The following is a 22,476-nucleotide window of genomic DNA, read 5'->3' as shown; positions in this document are numbered from 1 at the left end:
GTTCTATTATTCACGAAATAATTTGATAAATTTTTATATATTTATATTGGTATGTAATTTATTATGTACATTGATATATAAATGTTTCATTTAATTAATGACTCGGTAGATTTATTGTATCCTTTTTTATTAATACATTATTTGTGAATTTAATTAACAGTGGCTTTTTTAACTGAATTTATTAAACTTTTCGAATTTTTCTATTTTAAAACGGAAATTAAAAATGGTTGCGTTTTTCTATCGGCATACCATCACGATCATTCGTCTCTGTCTTATAGAAATACACAGCACACCGTTCCTTCCGAGCATTTTCCTTTTATCTGTCTGGGGGCTCGCCCACACACTGCAGTACTTGTGCATTCTCCACCCAGTTCATTACAGTCCGTGCTCTTCTCAGGTACTGCGTGAAAAGTAAAAAAATACAATAATGTAATAATAAATAAGCGAATAAACATTTTTCTTTCCATCCACATTTAAGTTTAAAAATGAACTACTAATATCTTACATTTTGTGTCTTAAGAGTTTTGTTTAGAAAAGAATTCCTCGAAATCAGATCTCAAGAATATCCTTTTAATATATGTGAAAGAACAAATAATGTTTCGTGTTGAGGATGCACTGCTAAACATGTTAAGGGCATTATAGTCCCTTTTAAAAAGTTGCCCTCTTCATACGTATATAGTTGAAAGCAATATCCAGTCACAGCAGAATGTCCGGTGTTCACAACTGTTCTTGAAATGGGTCTGCATAAATGTCAGAAATTAGGTCACGTGATATGCCAAACACTGGGCTACTTACTCCTAAGGATCTTTTAACACATCCGTTCATGGGGATGATTGAGTTGCAATGGCACCTTTTGAGAGCTTATCTGAAGTCCACACCAGATACGTTGGCCATTTTCTGGAGGCTGTTGGTCCTGGAAATTTTGTCGGTGGAGAGGGTTTCGCTGTCAGTTCCGAGACTATCTAAAAAGGCGATGGTGTTAGCGGAAAACAACCCGTGTTGAGTTCGCTTCAGCTGCAAAGTCTGCAGGAGAATCCTGTAAGAGATCCAGGTGAATTCTCAATCATATTAATAGAATGTTTTCAGGTGTGTCTCTCCATTAGATGATATGTCCATCGAATCTACTCTGGCAGTGGGAGTTTAACTAGAGTTGCCATATTGGTGTTATTTAGAATCAGCTTCCATCGCGTCCAGAAATGGTTTTTGAAGTACTTTGCCCAACTGATGTAAGAGTGAGTATTGGATATTGAGTTGATGACAGATTCCAACAGTGCAACCGGAGAGACACACCTGGAAATATTCTGCAGGTGCACTTGAGAATTCACCTAAATTCTCAGTTTTAAATATGCAGATTATTTATTATTTTCTTAATTCGGCGAGTATTGATATGATGCAGATCATCTTTTAAAAATAATAAATTGGAGTAAATCTCTCGATCATGTTTCTCTCGTGTACCTCATTAATCATATTTATCAAACGTATCTAATTTTAACACTCCGAATATAGATCCGTGATGAATAATATTATTTCTATGCTGCGTACTTCTTGTACCCTGATCAGCAACAGTAAAGATTAAGCAGTTGAAAGCGCAGATTCTGTTTCGTGAGGCTGGACTGTCCTAAAATATTAACTGAACTGAAATATTTTATTTTGAATTTAGGACTTACCGTCATGACAGCACACCTCTTCTCCCAGACATAGAGTTGCGTTGCTGTTGGACATGGACCACGAACAGGAATACTTTGGCACACAAGTTCCCCCAATTCTTAAACATGGGTTGTCTCCATGCACGGACCTGTCACCTGAAAAAAGAAATTCGCAATGATTTTTAGCCCAACTATTTTTAGAGTTGAACGTCTTAAAGTGGTTTATAAAGACAGTTTAGTACAGTACTACGTTATTACTTTATAACTAACATTTACGTGGGTAGATGGATTTCAGGATATTCAGGGTTCCAAATCCATCTCAAACTTCCTATCAGGAAGTCTGAAACTTATTCAGTAACGAACAATTAGGGTTATTTACGCGCTGTTGGAATGTGTCTTAATGTGTCTAAACATTTTATGTTTTTCTTAATTAACGGCAATAATCAAAGGCAGATATTGTTGGGATTTCAGAGACGTGGTGTCACACAGATATAAGGAATGCAGAATTGGAATTTGGGAAGCACGATGTGTACAGAAAGGATAGACAGGACAGGAAGGGGGACGGGTTATGCTGTTAGTTAAAAAACACACAAAATCTAAGGAAGTGCATCCAATTGATGTGGGTGGACAATGCAATGTTGAGTCTGTTTGGTGTGACATAAGCACTGGGAAAGGAAAAATGAGAGTAGGTGTGTGTTATAGGCCTAATGAATCTGATGAGTATAATGAGCAAGTGTGCAGAGAAATAGAGTGGGCCAGTAAATTAGAGTGTCTTATAATGGGGGATTAATATTTCCCCGATATTGACTGGAATTTGTGAGTTGGTCACTCACACACTAGCAAGGCTTTTGTGGATTTATTGGATGATTGTTTTCTACATCAGCATGTTCGGGAGGCAACTAGAGGGAGTAATACTCTTGACCTGATACCAGTAATGATTATTCATGCATTAAGAATCTGCAGATAAAGGAACCACTAGGTGGCAGTGATTACAGTGGGATTTACTCAAAGAGGTAACTACCATCAGGGGTAAAGGGAAGGGTTTTTTCTTTCGTAAAGGCGACTACGGTGGTCTGAATCAGTACTTAAATTCTATACAGTGGGACCAATTGATGATGTTACCAACAGCAAATTCAAAATGGGAAGCATTCAAAGAACTAATCTTGGAAGCTACTAGGCTTTACATACCAACTAAGAAATATTGTTCAAGGTTTAGGCCTCAATGTATGTCAGATGAACTGATGAGGCATATGGCAGAGAAGAAACAAGCATGGGATACATACAAATTAACACATGACACAGAAGTCTATGATAGATACAGTTGATCTGTAACCAAGTTACAAAGGAGGTTAGGCAGGCGAAGGCAGATTACGAGAAATATTTGGCAAAGGATGCAAAGAAAAACAACAACAGAGTTAAAAGGAAGGAGATGAATCAGATTGGTCCATTTGATATCGATGGTTCAACTGTTGATAATCCTGCTCAGATAGCAAACAAACTGAATGAGTATTTTGCATCTACATTCACACATGAGGAGTTATTCAAGGAGGAGAGAGCCAGATGTTTATCAAATTCTAACAGGGAGTTAAATGATTTTGTAATAACTGAGAGGAAAGTGGAGGAGAAATTGTTGAAGATAAACTTAAAAAAAGGCTCCTGGGGCAGATGGAATCTATCCAGTTATATTAAAGAAGCGGCAAACGAAGTAAGCAAACCCTTAGCCATAATTATGAGAGCATCCTCGGACTCGGGGGAAGTCCTCACGGACTGGAGATGTGTAAATGTATCTCCAATTCACAAAGGGTAACACAAGTAATTACAGACCTGTTAGTTTAACTTCTCTTCCAGGGAAAATAATAGAGGCACTGGACACAGCATGGGTTTGTTAAGGAGAAGTCTTGTTTGACCAATTTGATTGGATACTATGATGTAGTCACAAAGGAACTGGATGCAAAGAATAACTTTGATATCATATATTTGGATCTTATAAAAGCCTTTGATACTGTTGCACATGGAAGACTGCTGCACAAATTGGAGAGGTATGGTATTAAGGGTAAGTTGCTGCTATGGATAAAAGGGTGGTTGAGTGGAAGAAGACAGAGTGGTAATCAATGGATACTGCTCTTCGTGGACTAATGTTATTAGTGGAGTTCCCCAGGGTTCGGTGTTGGACCCATTTGTTTTGTATATATATATCAATGATATTGATGAAAGTATATCAGGCTTAATGTCCAAGTTTGCAGATGATACAAAGGTTGGCAGGATTGTTAATGACACTAATGACAATACACTGCTGCAACAGGATCTAGAAAAGTTGAGCAGATGGGCTGAGAGGTGGCAACTGAAGTTTAACATTGACAAATGTAAAGTACTGCTATGGGTAGAAGTAACCCCAAAGAAACGTACCAACTGTGTGGTACTACACTTAGGGTGGTAGAAAATGAAAAGGACCTGGGGGTAATTGTGCAGGCAGATATGAAGTTTTCTGAGCAGGTCATGGGGTATTCTCAACGATATACAGGAATTTTGCTACCAGGGAAAAGGAGGTGATTGTCCCTCTGTATAAGGCAATGGTCAGGCGGCGCCTTGAGTACTGCATACAGGTCTGGAGGCCTCATTTTAGGAAGGATGCAGATTTGCTTGAACGTGTACAGAGAAGGGCAACAAGATTGGTGAGGGGAATGAAGGGATCCTCTTACCAAGAGAGGCTTAAGTTCTGCAAATTACAGTGGCTGGAGACTAGGCACCTGCGAGGTGATTTGATTGAGGTGTATAAGGCCTTGAATGGGTTGAGCACGTTGAATTCTGATGGGATCCTTCCACTTGTTCAGATTACGAACCTAAGGGGGCATAAATTCAAATTAAAGAAAGACAATTGTAGAATAGATGTGCAGAAATTTGCCTTTAGCCAGCGGGTGGTTAATTGCTGGAACAAACTTCCATCTGTGGTTGTGGAGGTTGATAGGTTGAATAAATTAAACGAGGAACCGGACAAACGTTTAGAGGGAATGGTTGTGTGAATTTTTTTTTTTTTTGGCTGATGCTACATAAGCTTATACGCTTGCTTTCTTCCATCACATGCTTCTATTACTATTAATATTTCCTTCCAAGTGGTCTCCTTTCGACTAAACAGCCTAATTGCAGCGATGCTCTTGCTTTTTGAAATGAGCGTAGCACTCTTCTTTCCGAATGGCTGTCAGTATCATCGTGTTTTCAGTGTGTTCCTGTCAAATAGTTTTCCTTTGAGTTGAACTTTTAGTTTAGGAAAGAAGAAGAAATGATAAGGAGCCAAATCGAGCGAGCAGTGAGGATGTGATGCTACAGGAATGCGGCATCGTTATTTTCTTATTTCCAAGCGCTATTTCCTTTTGGTATTAATCGTCTTAGCCGGAAAGGTATGATTTTAAACCGGCAACTCCAATTTTGTCCCACAGAAGAGATTAACCAAACCTTTACAACAAGCGCAATATACAGAAGACAGAAACCTTTATGCAAATAGAGAACAGACCATATCTACCGTAAACCCGCTGACAGGGTATGTACACAGGACTTCATGTTATAGACCTAGGTCTCGATTTGATATTTACTGGGAAAAGTGTCTTGGCCATCCCTTTTCCAAGTCAGGAGTGAAATCTTTGTACTACTAAGACAGTCATAATTGTCTTCGTATGTAGTGAGGAGTTGTTTCAGTCCTGTAAGGCTGTGATCCAGTATTTTGACGCAGTTGCCAAATTATCAAGATCTTTTATTACTGTGAAACGCGTGGACACTCTGCAACGTCCCTTCATTAACCATTTAGGCTATGAAGTGTACATTGTAAAGTCCTTTCAGTGTATATTATTTCTGTCCTTTCAATAATGCATTTAGAATTATGGCGCAGAATTCCTTTCCAGTGGACTATTTCTTCTCAATGTCACGTGAAAAACCAGTTGGGGACACCTGTAGTCATACAAAAAATAAAAAGTGAGGTCCGCGCTTAGCTGCACCCACGGGGGAGGATAAAATACCCCCTAGAACATTTCTTTGTATTATATAATTATGCTGTTACGTGTTGACGCCTTCGAAACCTACCAATGAGGAACGCACGAGCTCCACGCCTCAAAAACAAAATTTCTGAGTGGGTCACTGAAGCCCCCCTTTTAATAACCAATCCGCTCCTGTCACTGAGCGCATGTTCTTCGTAATCCGCAACATTTTAGGCGTCTCAGGCTACGAGGAGCCGAAGTGCCTAAGTTTATTCAAAATTAAAGTAAGTTGAACTTACAAACTTTGTAAACCATTTCAGGGAATGAATTTATTTTTGTCTGAGATATGACGAATACATTTCTACAAGTTGTAGGCTGATTTCTGCAGTGAGGAACGTGCATTGATGCCGCACGTGAAGTCACCAGTTTTTACATATACAACCATCTCACCAACTTTGAATTTAAAAGATTTCGCTGCTCAAGAGAGCCCAACAAGAGCTACAGATTTCTTATTAAAGAAGGATTCCTTCCAATAATTAAAAATATACATTTAGATATCTTCAGGTTGGTTGCAGAAACTTAACAGCTTCATTCAGTCCATTAGGCCAGCGACCTGACAGTTTATATCTTATTGTAAACATCGATACTCACCCACCGATTTTTATCGATAGTCAACCCGACTTCTTTTGAGGGAAAGGTTTAAATACGTCGATTATATTTACCTGTACGTACGTAGTAAGCCGTTGCCGCGGTAACCAGAAAAACAATCCAGAATGCAACGATCCTCCAGCGATCCGTCCTGTCCATTGCGGTTGGATGTGCACTAGAAACGCTATCAGTTGCACGAGAAACTGAATATCACCGCGCGAGCATCGCCGACCCACAAGATTAGTGTTATCGGCAAAAATTTCCTGCGATTTTCTCGGCAACTCCGTGACGCGCCTTCGCACGTTCAAAACTCCCCAGTGACGTTTGCTGGGAGTCAAAGAACCCGGGTGACTGGTAATGACACCGCTGCTCTCTAGGTGGGGCGAGGTCACAGCCTACTTCGCTCACCTTTTCCGGAATAGCAACCAGCCGAGTCGTGTCACAGATATTGAGATGCTGAGTCACACCCCAGTCGTTAACCGCGGTTCCATGGAAACGGACGCACGAGCGTAAGCATGGGTCTGGATACTTCTTCGGTTTGGTCTGGAAAGGGGCGGTCCACTCCCCCTCCTTCCCTTTAATGAAGTGACCATAAAACTTAATGAATTAAGCGTAACTCACGTCTCCCTTCACCCTCTAAGTGCGATGTCAGTTAAACGCATCATCTGATCAAAACACACCCATTTTTCATTCTTCCAGTTTTCTTACTTTCTTTCTATACCTTTCCTGTTTTCGGTGGAAAAATGGTGGATTATCTCTGTCTCCTTGTGAAAATACAAGCAGTTCTCTGAATATTACTATTAGTCTTTTCATCGTAGAAAACGTAATTGGCTCTTTCTCTGGACTCTGGTTACTGGTCCAACACTTGAGCAAATGTGTTCTTTCCAGTTCTGCAAAAATCCACCACCGGAAAATAAATAACTGTTACATATAATTGTGGTTTTATTACAAAAAAATGACTTTACAGAAGTTGGAAAAAGGTTTGGACTCATTTGGAATTTCCTATTGAGGTTCTCCGGGAGCATTGACCTTATACTTGGGTTTTACCGTACGTCTGACGAGTTCATTCACACAGTGATCACACTGATCACCACGCATACTGATCACTGTGATCAGTATGCGCGGAAATATTTTCAACGCTCGTATTGAAATCAGTTACTAGTAGTGGTGATGGATGCTGGGTTTGATAAAGGCACACTTGAGAGAGAGTATCTTTATGGAGCGTTTAATTTCAACATTTTGTGCTAGGCATTTAATAACCAACAGCGTATGTCCAGTTTTTCTTATCAAATATTTTTCGTTATTCATCTTTAATGACATTATGGTAAAGACGCTTCCGATAAAAGTCATTTTAGATAGGCTGACCATCTAGAATAATAGCATGCGCAAATTCGTTGCTGGTTGTCATGGATACAGCGTCTTCTTATTATTCTTCCAGGAGCGGTTCTTCTTACTGAGGCGGACCTTGTGTTGCTGTAGATGGAAATCCCAGCGATTATATGGGGAGTCCTAGAAAAGGAAGAGAAAATCAAGTGGAAGGATATGGGATTCCAATTACGATGTTATAAAACCGTGGTACCGTAAGCCAACTCTATAATTTTAATACGTTTTCCTTTATTGGTTTGGAAACTGTATATAATTGTAGTTTTGTAGTAGTGGGATTTTAGGGGCATCGGTGACTAATATTGCTCCATGGATACCGTCTGTAAATTGCGTGTTCTGTGGAAGATTTGCTGGATGAAAAGCCCTTTTCTTGGGTCAAAACTATGCTGCCTTCGCCTGAAACCGACTAACTCAGCTACGTTGTGAAAAAGGCCCATAAAATTCCCCAACCAACTGTTCTACTCACGATTCTACCAACTGTTCTACCCACGAGGGTGTCTAATTGGTGTTGTTGAGGGCTATTGTGTAACATAGGAGAGAAAAGTATGCTTTTTACTTGCAGCTAAGTAGTTGGGGGTTTGAAGCAGGGGTCTTATAAACGTACTATGAACTTCTCTGTGAATGGAATTTATTGCATGGAGGAGACATCCTCGTTTTAACGAAGTGTTCTTAATCTTAATTCAGAATTTAAATTTTTAACTCGAGTAGAAAACTTAAATATCGTAAGAAATTGGGAATTGATCTTTTTATAAGTGAAAGGATGTCTCTCTCGCCTGAGTTCGATTAACTCGGCTGCAGTGCGTAAAAAGGCGCGTATGACTTTGCTCGAATATGGATTCGGTTCCACTGGCGAGAGTTGGATAAGTTTTTCATCCCACAAATAGAAAAACCAGTTCAATAGTAGAACGCACGCAGTTTGGAGACACAATACACGGACATCACGATCCCAGTTGCCTTAGCAATGTTCCAAACAGAGCAACTCGCTTGTCAAAATCTTCATTTTGTTGATGTGACCTGCGTTGTTCGTCACTGGTGCTGCTCCAAACGCTCTTAAAGTCTTTTGACCTATTGGTCTTAATCAACAAAAGCTTCAAAACAGTTTCAAATCAAAGTCTGTTTTCACGAATCAGGTGCCCAGTACTGTATTTATAATCGTTCTCTTGGAGCCCTCGGCTGTTTATTTTTCCAACCACGTGCTGACATCTGGCGACGGAATATGTAACTAGATACCAAGGTCACGTGTGTTAATTAAAACCGAAGTATGAAATGAATCTAAAGCGCTTCAAAGCAATTTTTAACTGAAGTCTAAAAACCATATTATATAATATACGAGAAGAATCTTATTATAACGAACCGTATTAGAAAGGTTTTATTTATTCTTTCGGTTAGATTGGATCACCAAGGTGTGGATAGTGGTGCCCTCTAGAGCACACTTGCGCAATTAAAGTATTTCGTTTCAGCGGTAATATTTTGACAATAGTTTGTTTTCTGTTATTGAAGTGTCACGCGGTTGTATTTGTGGGAATGGAGACAAATAATTCGCGCAAGGCTTTAAATTTAGTAGATTTTCACCATTTTTGATATTTAAAATTAAAGATGCTTTATTAACCGAATTTTGAAAGTCACCAAGTTCCTCTCGCTGCTTCTATTTTTAATTACCTCAAATACTTTAACTGCTCAGGTGTGGAATAATAAATTTAAAACTTTATAATTATTGCTATCCGCCTTTAAATAACGCCTACAGCCATTTCAGAAAGTAAATAAGAGCTAATATAGGGCGCTTTTAATGTCACCCAACCAATATAATTGTATACGTCTTCAGTTATACTTGCGGGAACACCTGTGATTTCATTGACGTGTAGTTCGGAAAATTAACGACAGATGGCACCACACATCCAGCAAACTCCTTATCCAAAGGCATAGAATATCGGCGAAGGACCGTGTGGCCAAAAAGTGTCGTCGGGTTGTCTGTTTAATAGGGAATGGGGACACTTCTAGCATCTCTTTTAACGCATTATGATGTCCGCTAGTTTAACATTTTCTGTTTATTCTTTGGTGCTGCCTGGGAAGATCATAGATGTGGTGATTACTATTAAAGAAGGGGCGCAAGTTCGACCCTGAATTGCAGCGTATTTGTTGACATCGTGGAGTTTTGGCATCACAAAAACACTGAGAATTAATGGCTGGAGAGTAATTGAATTAGCTACAAACGCTTGGATGTGCAGTAACGTGTTTTGTGATTGTAAGAGGCGTCAACCGTATGCGTTGCAATATCCATTCATTCCCGATACTTTTTCCATCCACCCTCGCAATGACAAACATTGCGGAGTTGAGTATTGAAATAATAATGTTGTTCAGAATGGAGAAAACATTTGCTTTGTTTGCTACAAAGAAAAAAAAATTGCTTTCGACCGAAGAAAAAAGTGTAGAACCAACTTTTTATCTGTGTGACTATTAGCCTTAAAACAACGAACATGCCTGTCCTTAAACTATTTATTTTGAACACCCGAAAAAGTGTTTGCGCACAATTCTGTGGGTGGCCGTTCAACCCACTGACGGCTGGTCGTCTGTTATGCACTGCTGCCATCTGTCGGAAGAAGTGACAACTAGATTTGTTAGAATTAAACATTGTGGTGCTGTAAAAAGGAAATAGAAATGTTTCTAAAAGATAAAACATGGTTTAACACTTGTACATCGTAAAAATAATTTTTGGATTTTAGCTGACAGGTATTTTAAGTAGGGGTGGAAGGATAAGTTGGCATGTAGATACAGACCCAGATACTTGATTTCTGTATAGAGACGAATCGGAGTGTTGCTAATTTTCATCACTGGTGGCCTTTGGATTTGGAGCTTTCCTTTTAGAAGGACTGACTTTGTTTTTTCACTGGACATTGTTAGTTTGTGCATGGCAGCCCAGTCTTGCAGTTTTCCCAGTCCAAAGTTGACTTATACTTCCAATGTGGCTGTTGTACCAGAATGAACAACCAGTACGAGATGAAGGCCGCCGTAGCCTAGTGGTCAGGCGCGCGGGTGCATAAGTACACGTGCCTTGAATGACCGGGGTTCAAGCCCGTGACTGCTGAATACGGTGCTGTTTCTTGTATTCTGTCTATCTTGTTAACTCCTCTGACTGTTTGGTCGTCCCGGAGTATAAACAGAAAATTTATTTATTTATTTATCATCGGCAACGGCCAGGGGCTTGACCTCAGATCCATTCCCAGGAACTCGTCCAAGACAATGGACCAAAGGAATGGCCTGAGGACAGCCTCGCAGTATATTCCTGGTGACTGTTTGGTATTTGGTGGTTACCTGCACTGTTCTATTGCCAAGGAATATACTGTTATAAACTTTATACTGTTATAAAGACTGCTGGACGTCTTGGCTTGCCGAAGTCTTCGAAGTATCCTGGGCCACCATAGTCGATTGGAGGCCCAGAAAAGTCCACCATTATGGCTACAGAGTATTTAGATTCCATCTGGGTAGCTAGGGATATTAATCTGTTGATAGCATCTTCTGTATTGAAGCCTGTTTTAAATCCAATTTGATGAGGAGATGGTAATTGTTGCTTTGTGTAGTAGTTGGTGAGACGGGAGAGCAAAAGTCGTTCTTGGAGTTTAGCCAAAACAGAAAGCAGGGCTATTAGTCTATAAGAAGTCGGGATTTTAGGTGTTTTTTTCGGTTGTTTTAGGGTTAACTTAAGTGTTGCAACTTTCCAGAAGTCAGCAAGGCATCTATTAAATAAACTTAAGAGAGTTACAGAATAGTGTTCTGTGAACATTTTTACTATGTCGAACTCCAGCAAGTCCAAGCCTGGGGTTTTCTCTCTTCGTTTTGGCCAGGGCCAAATTTGTCTCCAGGGATATGAAGGGCGGTTCACTAGTATCTGATATGTATCCCCTGTTTCTGTCAATGATATCTTGTTGCTTCAGTGTCGGTGTCAACAGTTGGGTAGATATTGTCCAGTATGTTGTTGAGAGAATCAGACCAAGAGTATGTTGAGGTTCCATCCGGCCTGAGTGTGGTGTCCAAAACCTAATCTCTGGGGAGCCTGTTTATAATGATCCAGAATACAATGCCCATGGATCGCCATTTGCCACTGTGGAAACTAGAGTTTGCCATGACTTCGTACATCTGCATATTTCTTTGGAGTATGCATTTCTTATCACATGGTAAGCCTTCCGTGCTGCAGCTACCTCTCTGGGGGAAAGGTGTACTTGGACTTGTTGAAATGTCTTCCTGGTTAGGTGGACTCTTCTTCTCAGATCTTGCAAATTTGCATTCCGCCATGGGACATCGTACCTGTATTGTCTTCTACACGGGATGGAAGCATCACAGGCATTCCTGATGGCAGTTGTTACCTTGGATGTTTTAGGATTAACTTGAGTGTTGCAACTTTCCAGACGTCGGGAAGAGTTCCTTCAGCAAGGCATCTATTAAATAAACTTATAGGATAGTGAGTTATAGATAGAGAGTTATAGGATAGTGTTCTGCGAACTTTTTTGCTATGTCAACCTCCAGCAAGTCCAAGCCTGGGGTTTTACCCTCCTTCGTTTTGGCCAGGGCCAAATTCTTCATTCGTGAGTGTAATAAGGTAGTGGGATGTCTTTCGGGAGAAACTTGGCCAATTCCTTTGGAATCGGCGCCAATCTGCTTTTTTTTTTGGTGTTATATCTCACTATGTCCCTAGGAATTGTTGGTCCGTGTTCCACAGAACGAACAAGAGAGAAGGTGATAGTTCTGTGGTCTGACATTGTCCATGACTCTTGAACAGCCCGGTTGATCAGTTTACATTCAATGTCAGATTTTGCTATCATGACATCAATTGTGCTCTCCAGAGGGAACTGCTGGATGTGGAGAGGTGACCTGGACGATTCAGGATCTGCAAACCAGATGAAATGATGTAATCTTCAAGTCTAGTACCATTTCTGGTTGGCGTTCTGTCTGGAGTTAGGCTGTGCCAGAGTGCTGAGAGGCACTTAGTATTCATGCCAATCAGCAAATACCCACCTGGGAGGTGATGGAGTGCTTCCTGGATGACAGAGATTACAGTAGTAATATCCTCACCTGGGTGAGAATATAGTGAAAGAAGATATAGGGACCCGAGAGATGTCAGAATCTATGCACAGGCCCTAATGAAGGTGCATAATGGCGCGATTTTGGTTACCGTTATTTCTGGACTCCTCACAGCAATAGCTGCCCATGGATAGTCTTCAGTGCAGTGAATCATTTTATATGAAGTGGGATATCCCACGACGTTCCCAGAGTGGACGTAGGGTTCCTGCAACATCATTGCATTAGTTTGGCTTTCCTGAGCTCTGATCTTTAGCTGGTCTGCGGCTACTGTCGCTCTCTGCGCATTTAATTGCAGTAACTTGATCTCTTGCTGCCTATTTCTTGTGGGGCATCTATCCATAATTTACTCTCATTTGGTAAAGATTCTTCACTTTTTTGTATATTGAGCAGTTTGTGTCACGAATCGAATGATCGTGTGGTGCCCTAACAGCCTTGCAGTTTGTGCAGGTTGGTGACTGTTCCTTGTTGGGGCAGTCCTTAAAAACATGCCACTTTTGAGCACAGTGGCCGCAGGTGGTTTCACGCTGGTTGCAAGTATGGGACGTATGCCCAACGCAGAGACACCTGTAGCACTTAGGGACTGATATGTCTTTAAACCTATGGCTGCCCCAGCCAATATAAATTCTATTTTGCGTTTCAACAAGCTGCCACACTCTTGGGGATAGTTCAATTATCCAATCAACCATTGTCGGTGATTTTATTTTAGCTCTGTATTTGGGTTTGATGTCTTCTGCCGCAGTCTCGTCCAGTAAATACATACGCAGGTTTTTATGGTAGAGCTCTTCTTTGAGTTCCTCTGGGGTCATGTTCTGGTCTATATCGAAAAGCATAATCGATAGCCCATATTTTGGGGAGTTTCAGCTCTTAATCCATAGTTGGTCATTTCTGTGTTATTTAAGATGGTTAATAACTCATCCCTGGTACCAGTTTCAATTATGACTCCAGGGTGTCTGGTTTTCCTGATGCTCTTAATTCTGATTGTTATCATCTGGTTCTTCATATTTTTTGTTAAGGCGTATTTAACTGCATCCCTAGTTTCCAGTTGTGCATCCTCGGCTGGTTTAATTAGGATTACATGCGACTCAGGCTTCTTGGCTATCCTTTTACCTTGTACTTTTTCAGATAAACTGGTGGTTGATCGTGTTGCACCGTTCCGCAACGCCTCTGCAAGGAGCGGGGACATTGTTGCATTTGATTTTCCCGCCCCTGTGTAAGGACGTCAATTTTGGCTTGTAACCTTTCATGATCTACGTGGGGGTTTAAAACCAGTCTCCATTTTGCTGAAGATACCAATTAAATCAGACTTGATGGAAGCAGTGATCCTGCTCGAGTGCTTTGCTATATATTTCTCTAAGGATCCTCTGATTGTCCTGATCTGATCAACCGGAGAACCCGTTAATGGGGGAACTTGACGCTTGACTTTTAGGTTCTTCGCATTCTGAATTGCTGCAGGACTCATTTCCGCACTCTTCAGGTATGTCTTTAGGTGTTGGAGAATCTGTAGTCGATATCCTTCTGCTTCTCTCCTTTTTCTTGAAATTAGCCTTAGTGGGCTTGTTTATTTCTTCCCCAGCAGAGGGTGCTTCGCTCTAAAATCGTTCAATATCTTGAAAATGAACGCTTACGCGTTCATTTTCAAGATACTGTATTGAACTTCGTTATCACTCATATTGATTTCGATAGTTGCCCGGATAATTTTGGAGAGAAGCAGTCAGTTTTTCCGAATATGAGAATTTAATTTTTAATTAAAACAGGACAGAAAACGAGAATCACAAGTGCTTCAGTAACTGAAGAAAAGTGCGTTGATAATCTAAGCTGTATGGAAATAAATGGTCTATTCTTTTTCCAACCCCGTGAGCACAATCTAAATTTAACCCTTTGCTTTAGACAGGACTGACCGCAAACCGAGGGCAAAACAGATGGAAGGTGAACCGTGTAGTAGCTTTGACCTTGGCTGGAGGTTTAATTGACCAGCTATGGTCTTTGTCCTTCTGCAGGAATATACAGAATAAACACAGCACGAAGAGTTAAAAAGAGTTACTGTATGATCAATCAAAAATTGAATAAAAGTAAATTACCTTTTCACTTTTAGGCAAGCTGATTTAATCAGCATAGAGATAAGATCTTGACCGTCTTGATGATATAAAATATAACGACTGTTATTTTATTATGAACACTAAAATTTCATTAGAGGACGGAGCTAAGAAACACTGAACGTTCAACAAGCCGCGCACGCGCACGCGCACTCCCCCCCTTCCCCGAATAATTCGGACAACTCCATTTCCAATGACAGTGACACACTAGTGGAGAGAAGGTTCTGTCGAAGATATAGGTATTGATGGCAGTGGTATGCAGGGGTGGGCAGAGAGGGCATATGCCCCTCCTTAACCAAAAAGTTGAAATTAAAGGAACAGAAGGCAGGAGGCGTTCTAAAAAAAACCTCAAAAGCCTGGTAGCCATGCCTCCCCCTTTACGATGATACCTGGATACACCACTGGTGGTATGAAATATGTTCACAGCCTTCTGGGGCGCCACAAGAACAGAGTGGTGATTCAGCAAGGTTGAAAGTTGCAAGTTTGGCATTAAGGGAGCCATAACCAGAGAGTGTACAGACCATGGTGAAATTATTTCTGAGTGGACTCTAACGTGGCAATGGCGACGTTGGGGATGAACTTTAAAGTAACAAGACCTTTAGAGATAGCGGACCATCTGTCTTGCATCAAAATATTTCAACATGATTTCTCTGCCTTGGGATCCACAGTGACATTGATAGTAATACCCAGGAAGGTCACAGGGACATCGTGCCTAAAGCACAGGCCTCGGTACAGAAGAAAGAGATCGAGGGGCAGACAGCCATTAAGGACCTGCAAGGCAGGAGCAGACACAGTCCTACAGGCCCTGCACATTGCTAAAAGCATTTTACGTTGAATGCTATGAAGTTTATTCTGGACTGAAACCTTCTTAACATGCCAGAACCAGGGGGCTGCACCATAGGAAAAAATTGGTAGAAACACAGCTTTGTAATATAACCGTAGAGAGCGATAATTAAAACCCCAAGACTGTTTAGAGAGATGCAGAAGTGAGAAGGTAATTTTTTTTTTACTTTCTCTGAGAGATGTTCCAAGTGTTTAGTAAAAAGTTTACTATCAATGATCAGATCAAGAAATTTTAGAGAAGAAACCATGGACAGTGATTTGTTTTGAAGTTTTACAACAGGTGGCCATGAAATATTAAGTGAACCCTTAACTAGCATCATTTTAGTTTTCATGGAGGATATGGATATATGGATAATTTATTTATGGTGGACCATTGAGACAGATCTGACATGACTAAATTGGCAGTACTTTCAAGAGAGGCATGGGAATTGTGCTGGATCAGCAGGGTGAGATAGTCTGCGTAAGCCAATTTGGAAGTAGAAGAAATAGTTTTAAGGAGCCAATCGTCAAGAACGATGTTTCAGACGAGTGGTCCAATAACAGGGCCCTGGGGACAACCCCTAGTGACAGAGCGGGAGACGGAGTTAGACCCATAAATAATAGAAACTGCACGATTTTCAAAATAACTTCTTAGAAGGTTATAAAGAGGAAGAGGACAATCGGCAACATGTAAGCCAGCAAACAAACTAGACCACCATAACAGATCAAAGGCCGCAGAGAAATCAACAAAAATGACAAGAAAATATTTAGAGTTTGCAGAGTTAACTCAAGAAAGGAATTCAATGACTGCTTCTTCAGTGCCTCGTCCAGGTCGGAAAACATATTGATAATCCGATACAAGAGCGGTGTTAGTGAAAAGAGAAATGAGTCTTATAGCAATCAATCTTTCAAGTCTTTTGGCCAAATGTGATAACAGAGCAATAGGATGAGAGGACTTGCCACTCGGGGTGTTTAAAGGTTTAGGAATTAGTTTAAGAAGAGATGTCTCCCAGATAACAGGGAAAGAGCTTTCATTCAGACATTTGTTGAATAGAGTCAGAAGAACTGTTGGATGGAGCTTGTGGAATTGTTTGATAAAGATGCCCTGACAACCAGATTTGTTAATTTTTAGGACAGCTGTGTCCACCTCCAGCTGCATAAATGGCTGAGATTCAGAAGTAGTAGTGTAGGAGTAATTGAACTGTCTTATTTGTAGATGAGTAGTCAAGTCATCCTCTGGACAATCAGAAGGAAGTAGATTGTCCAAGATAGTGTTGATGGTGCCCTCCCAGGTGAGAGTTTCGGTGTTGTTTGCAGATACCGAACAATAAACAGCAGGAAAATATGATTTGTTCCTTGTAAGGCGATAAACGAGGCCCCATGGGTCCTGATTGCCAGTAGAAGTAATTAAGTTCTGCCAAGATTTTAATTTTACAGGTGGTGATGGTCTTGACGTATTTTCTTTTGAGAACCTAATATTCTGTTTTAAGACTTTCGACGTCAGGAGGTGGCCAGCTCCTCTGATGTCGTTGGTAAGTATGCCTAACCCAATGCACTTGCTGAGGAAGCAAAGTAAATTCCCAGTTCCACCGTGGAGTGGGATGGGAGGACTGAATTTTCTTTTTGGCTGCTTTATAACAGGCACCGCTGAGAGCATCATTAACATAGGAAGCTAATTCAGAAGCTGTCAATTGGTGGATGAAGTTTATGGTTTCAAGTGGGAAGTCACTGTTGATTGAGTCATCAAACCAGCTCCACATGATGAGTCGAAAAGAAAATCTTCTAAGGTCCTGTAGTGGAGGATTATGTTTGGGCAGAACAAGTCACAGAGAAGGTAACCTCACAATGGTCACTTGATTTACTCTCCAGTCATTAATGTTTGAAAAAACAGTGTAAGAATTAGCAGCCATGTCTACAGGGTGTCTCAAAAATATTAGTACAAATGTTTAGGGGAGGTAGGTAACATCTAAAGGAATGTGAATCCCCTAAACGTTTCTACCAATATTTTTGAGACACCCTGTATATTTGATTCGCCATTTAGTGGGCTGAAGGTATAAGGTGAGTTGGGTTTATTTAGAACAGTCATCTCATGTAAAAGGAGAAAGTCTTCTATGAGTGAACCCTTGTTATCATATCAGTATGATCAGAGTGCCATAGACTGCATTTAGCATTAACGTCTGACATTATAATAAGTTTGGCAGTACCTACCAAAGAAATAACTTGATCGACATTACACTCCAAGATGGAGTGTAAATTACTTTGACTATGTCCAATTTGGGATTGACTATGATGAAGGCTGCACATGGTTCAGCATGTTCTGGCTGAATAACCCTAAAAGAGATAGGGTTTCGGTTATTTTACCATGGAAATGGTATGGTTCTTGCAAGGCTATAATATGATATTTAATTTCATCGGTTACCTTTCGGACTTCATCGGCCAACTGTCGTGACCGCTGAGAATTCAGTTGAAGCAGGCTAAGTTCAGAGACTGATTCATCTGCAGGTGAAGAACTGGTAAAAGACAATGTATCCATAATACATTGTCTTATGACATACCTGGCTCGCAAAAGTTATGGCCATTTGGAATTGACGAAATACACCTGTAAATTTTTTGGGGATAAACTGATTACCCAATGTACTATTGACAAGGACCTTGACTTAGTTGTAAATCTGAACGACGTTTCTCCATTGTAAAGTCGTAGTAAGCCAGATTTTTATTATACAATTCTTCTATTATGTCCTCCTTACTTAGATCCCCGAGTACGTCATAGATAATTATGGAAGGGTTACCTTTTTTAGGAACACCCATAGAGATTCCTGCAGAGGACAAGGAATCAGATGTAGAGATACTAATTAAGTCCGACTTAGAGGCCGTTTCCAGAATTACGCTTTTGTTGCCTGCTAATTTGATTGATTTTATTTTGACTGTTTTAAAATTCTGTCTTCAGAGTATTAGTTACCAAGGTTTTTACATCAGTGCTGGTTTTAAACTTGCTATTCTCTAACACTGTAAGTACCATTACATTCTCGCTAGGTTTAGCTATTTGTTCCTTCAGTGTGGGTGTATTTCGGGCTACATCAGCATAAAATCTAACAGGAGGGTCTCCCTATAACAGGAGGTCCTCGTGTTGCACTTTCCTATCAGCAGGGGCCCAAACTTCTGGCTTCTGTATCTGATCTGTTTTATTTGGAGTCATTGCGGAAAAGGTTTGTATTATTTTGTCTCGAAGATTAGCTCTCATATTTATTTCATGATTCGTGGCCATCAACTTTTCATTTTCTATCAGGAGGTCTGTTGCTACTGTCTCAAGTTTGGCCCAATTGTCCATAATAGCATCTCCTGCCTTTCTAGTTACTTTGTTGGTCTCTCCCAAAACAAAGCTCTTCATATCTTTACACATTTTTGAAATCCCCTCATAAATCGAAGATGCGTCCTGAGTAATATCTAATTCTTCAACCGTTTTGTTATCTTCAGAATTTGTGGTTGTCCCAGCTTTTTGATCGGTAGATAACCACCACCAATATCTTTCTCAGGGGACGATTGTGGCATTTTGGGAGGCAATAAGGGAGAGCTGTCGTTTCCTCCCTCAGACATATCTGTAGGTTTTCTCACACCAGTATTCTTTCCATCCATACTGATTCCCTATCCAACACAAATTCAACATTTAAATAAGATATCCTGTCCTGAGAAAGAAACTTAAGTAACGGCACAGTAAAGGTGGCAGTTTGGTGTAGGGATCACACAGTATGGGATTAGACAAAAAAAAACCTGTCAATCTCATTTGTTTATTTTCAGAGCTCAAGGTCCACTTGCTGTTATCCTACGATGTGCAGGGGTGAGGATAAATGGGACGCTTTACAGACTATTGACGTCCGGTCAAGGTCACACAGCTTTGTCTGAGACGACCAATGGACAATGGCCGAACACGCTGGTAAAGCAGTTGTGGCAAAGAACATGCAGAAATTTAAACGGTACTTATCTTTTGTCCACGCTTATAATTAAATGGAAATGGTCGCATCTGGCATTTGCAGGAGTCCTTCTTGATGTAGTAGCGTTGAAAAGTAACTAAATACTGCTTCCTTAATACACAAAACGAAAAAAATAATACTGAGCACAGGTACATATAAACGTTCACATTCGTCCCCCTGGTGGGTCTCCAGTTGGTACTTGCTGATTGAAGCCTTTGTTACCCCGTAGAAGTCTCAGCCTCCGTTGGCTGAGAACGCGTCAACGAGCTTAATTCCAATCCAACAGCATCGCCGTTCCTGGATGCTATTGGACAATCTCGAGACACAATCATACACGAAAACTCCAGAACTTTCTGAGATACTCGTACTGACGCGTCTGTGACCGAGTACTGTGCCGTTCAAGTCATTAAATCTTTCGTCTTGCGCATTGATGACCTCAGTTACCGTTTGATTCAAAATCTAAGACGCTTTATAAACTGGCCACTCACTGTAAAATTATGAATTATTTTGTGTTTATTATTATTATTTTATTTTATTATTTGCACGTTTTTGTGAACCAACGAAAGCGCCTAGAATTTCATAAAATATACGAAGCTACTGACACTGGTTGCCAGCAAGACATCTGCTTTTTGACTTTTATGCATCCTAACAAAATAAAACATTATACTTAGTGCGAAGAGCAAAGAAGACAACAGAAATTATTTATTCATTCATTGAAATAATTTGTTTTTGTGTTCGATACATTAGGGTGTGCCCGGGCACAACCTATGACTGAGGAATCATAAATCCGAAAGGCAAGACAAGGTGTGTATGTCACGTGCTATCCATTTGGAAGGGTTCAAGTTCAAATCCTGTCTACCATTTAAGCGACGTTGACTACTTTAAGAACTGCTAACTCAATTATTGGTTTCTGGTAAACCTGTAGTATATTCGTGTGTTTTCATCCCTGTTTTTTAATACCCCACAAACTTATGAACTGGTTTTAGAACACAAGCAGTTTATAAATACGACATATTGATGCCCCAAACCGGGGTTACCTTGGAATTATCTCCGAAACTTTCAGAACGATAGATGGAAATGGAGAGGGCATGGAGGCGGGATGAACCCCTAATTCCAACAATCGAAAGAAGAAGAAGAAGAAGAGAGAGAGAGAGAGAGAGAGAGAGAGAGAGAGAGAGAGAGGAGAGACAGAGAGAAATACTAAAAAGAATTGATACGCGATTGTTAAAATAAAATGGTACCTTACCTTCAGTTCCACAATCCTTCTTAGTTCTAAAACTTCGTTCACGTTACTGTCAACCGTACAAGTATTTGCAAGTTAGTCGTGTTTTGAACTGAATCCATGTTTCAGTCAAAACATTTCCTTTTGCTAACGTCAGATGGTGCCACAGTCAGTCACTTCACCATGTCGGCCAGCACGAGGACAACACTTCACACCTGTCGTATCTGGGATGAAGAAGTCACACCTGTTTCGTCATGAGTACAATACTCGTATTTCGGAGAGTCATCCGTTACCGATAGTTGAATGTAGGTTAAGTGTCGCTGTTAGTGATGTTTGTGTTTATGTAGGACTTGGTATTGTTTTCCAGCCGTGTAACCCGAGGGGCAGATAAAATTCTGAGCAGTCCTGTGAAATAAGATGGCCACTATGAAAAAAGAAAAAGAAAAACAATCAAATAGTGATAATTGATTTAACATAAGCCCACACGCAGAATAATGATTTGGCTTAAACGTAATCCAACGCATTTATAAAATAAATAAATAAATAAATATATATATATATATATATATATATATATATATATCACTACAAGGAGCCAAGGGCGTACTGGCAGGTTTTGGCCCCATCCTTTTTTTTCCCAAGTCGTTTGATAATGGAAGAGAAACTAGAACAGTGGTTCTTAATCTTTTCCTGGAACACTAAATCTCATCCAGTCTTCATACGACACACCTGTCCACCCTCCCTCCTGTATTCAATGCTCATTACAGTTTTCATATTTGGTGAATTTTTTTAAGTGTAAGTCGACAATATCTCTGTTAACACCAAAACTCTTATCTGATGCTTTTTATTTCATTTGTTCTAAGGAACACTGTAATTACTAAAAATTTTAAATTGTATTATCGAAAAACAATGATATTAAGCGAGTCAGAATTATTCAATCTGAGCTTGACAATATTATCAACAGAGGTGTCCTGTTTGTGACATTTGTCTTCCCACACTTTTTGTTTACGCTGCATAGAAAATTTTATTACAAACTGAATCGTAATCTCTAAGCCTTTTTCGTCTTGAAATACTCTCAACTCTCCCCCAAGATTTTAATTGGGGAGAGTTAAGAGTATTTCAGGACGAGAGTATTAAAGTTCGGTCGCCATTTTTTTCAGATTACTTGTGCAACCGATTTATGTCATTTTGAAACAAAATGGCCCGGTTCTGGTCATTAACCAAAACCAAGCCATTTTGCTACTTCCTTCCCACCCTTTCTATCTTGAAATCATCAGCAAACTCTGTCAACTTTCCCTGTGCTCCCTAGTCAATGTCATTCAGAAAGATAAGAAACGGAATTGTTCACAGCACTGATCCTTTTAAAAGAGACTCCAATTGCTACACTGGTCCACCCTGAGAAATGTCCATAAATGGACATTTCTCAGGGTGGACGAGTGTAGCAATTGGAGTCTCTTAACGAAAGGGTTTGGAGATAACTAGACGGCTACAGTTTGAGGCTCTGTCGAGATCTTTTTGAGTAAGATCAGCGTGAGTACCCAGTTTTTGGGTGGTAGTGACCCATAGTGTTTCTATTTCATGGACTGTTTTGTTTCCGAATTCCATTGATGAATCCACGTTCCTCACAGTTACAATTCTTGAAAGAACTCCTTTGTG

At 40.2% G+C, this 22,476-nt stretch overlaps 1 long non-coding RNA gene across 1 annotated transcript; it reads right to left on the bottom strand.

The window, feature by feature from the left end:
• Positions 1-290: 290 nt before the first annotated feature.
• Positions 291-20,930, bottom strand: LOC150080912 (uncharacterized). The gene is made up of 3 exons (XR_016547397.1): positions 20,845-20,930; positions 1,668-1,802; positions 291-400 (listed from the first exon to the last, which is right to left on the bottom strand). It is a non-coding gene; the product is annotated as an uncharacterized LOC150080912 (long non-coding RNA).
• Between the last annotated feature and the right edge of the window lie 1,546 nt (positions 20,931-22,476).

This window comes from Mastigoproctus giganteus, chromosome 9 (assembly GCF_048544385.1).
Source record: "Mastigoproctus giganteus isolate SK-2022 chromosome 9, ASM4854438v1, whole genome shotgun sequence".
Taxonomy (NCBI): domain Eukaryota; kingdom Metazoa; phylum Arthropoda; class Arachnida; order Uropygi; family Thelyphonidae; genus Mastigoproctus; species Mastigoproctus giganteus.
The sequence above is the reverse complement of the archived record's forward strand: the minus strand, read 5'-3'. Positions and strand labels throughout refer to the sequence as shown.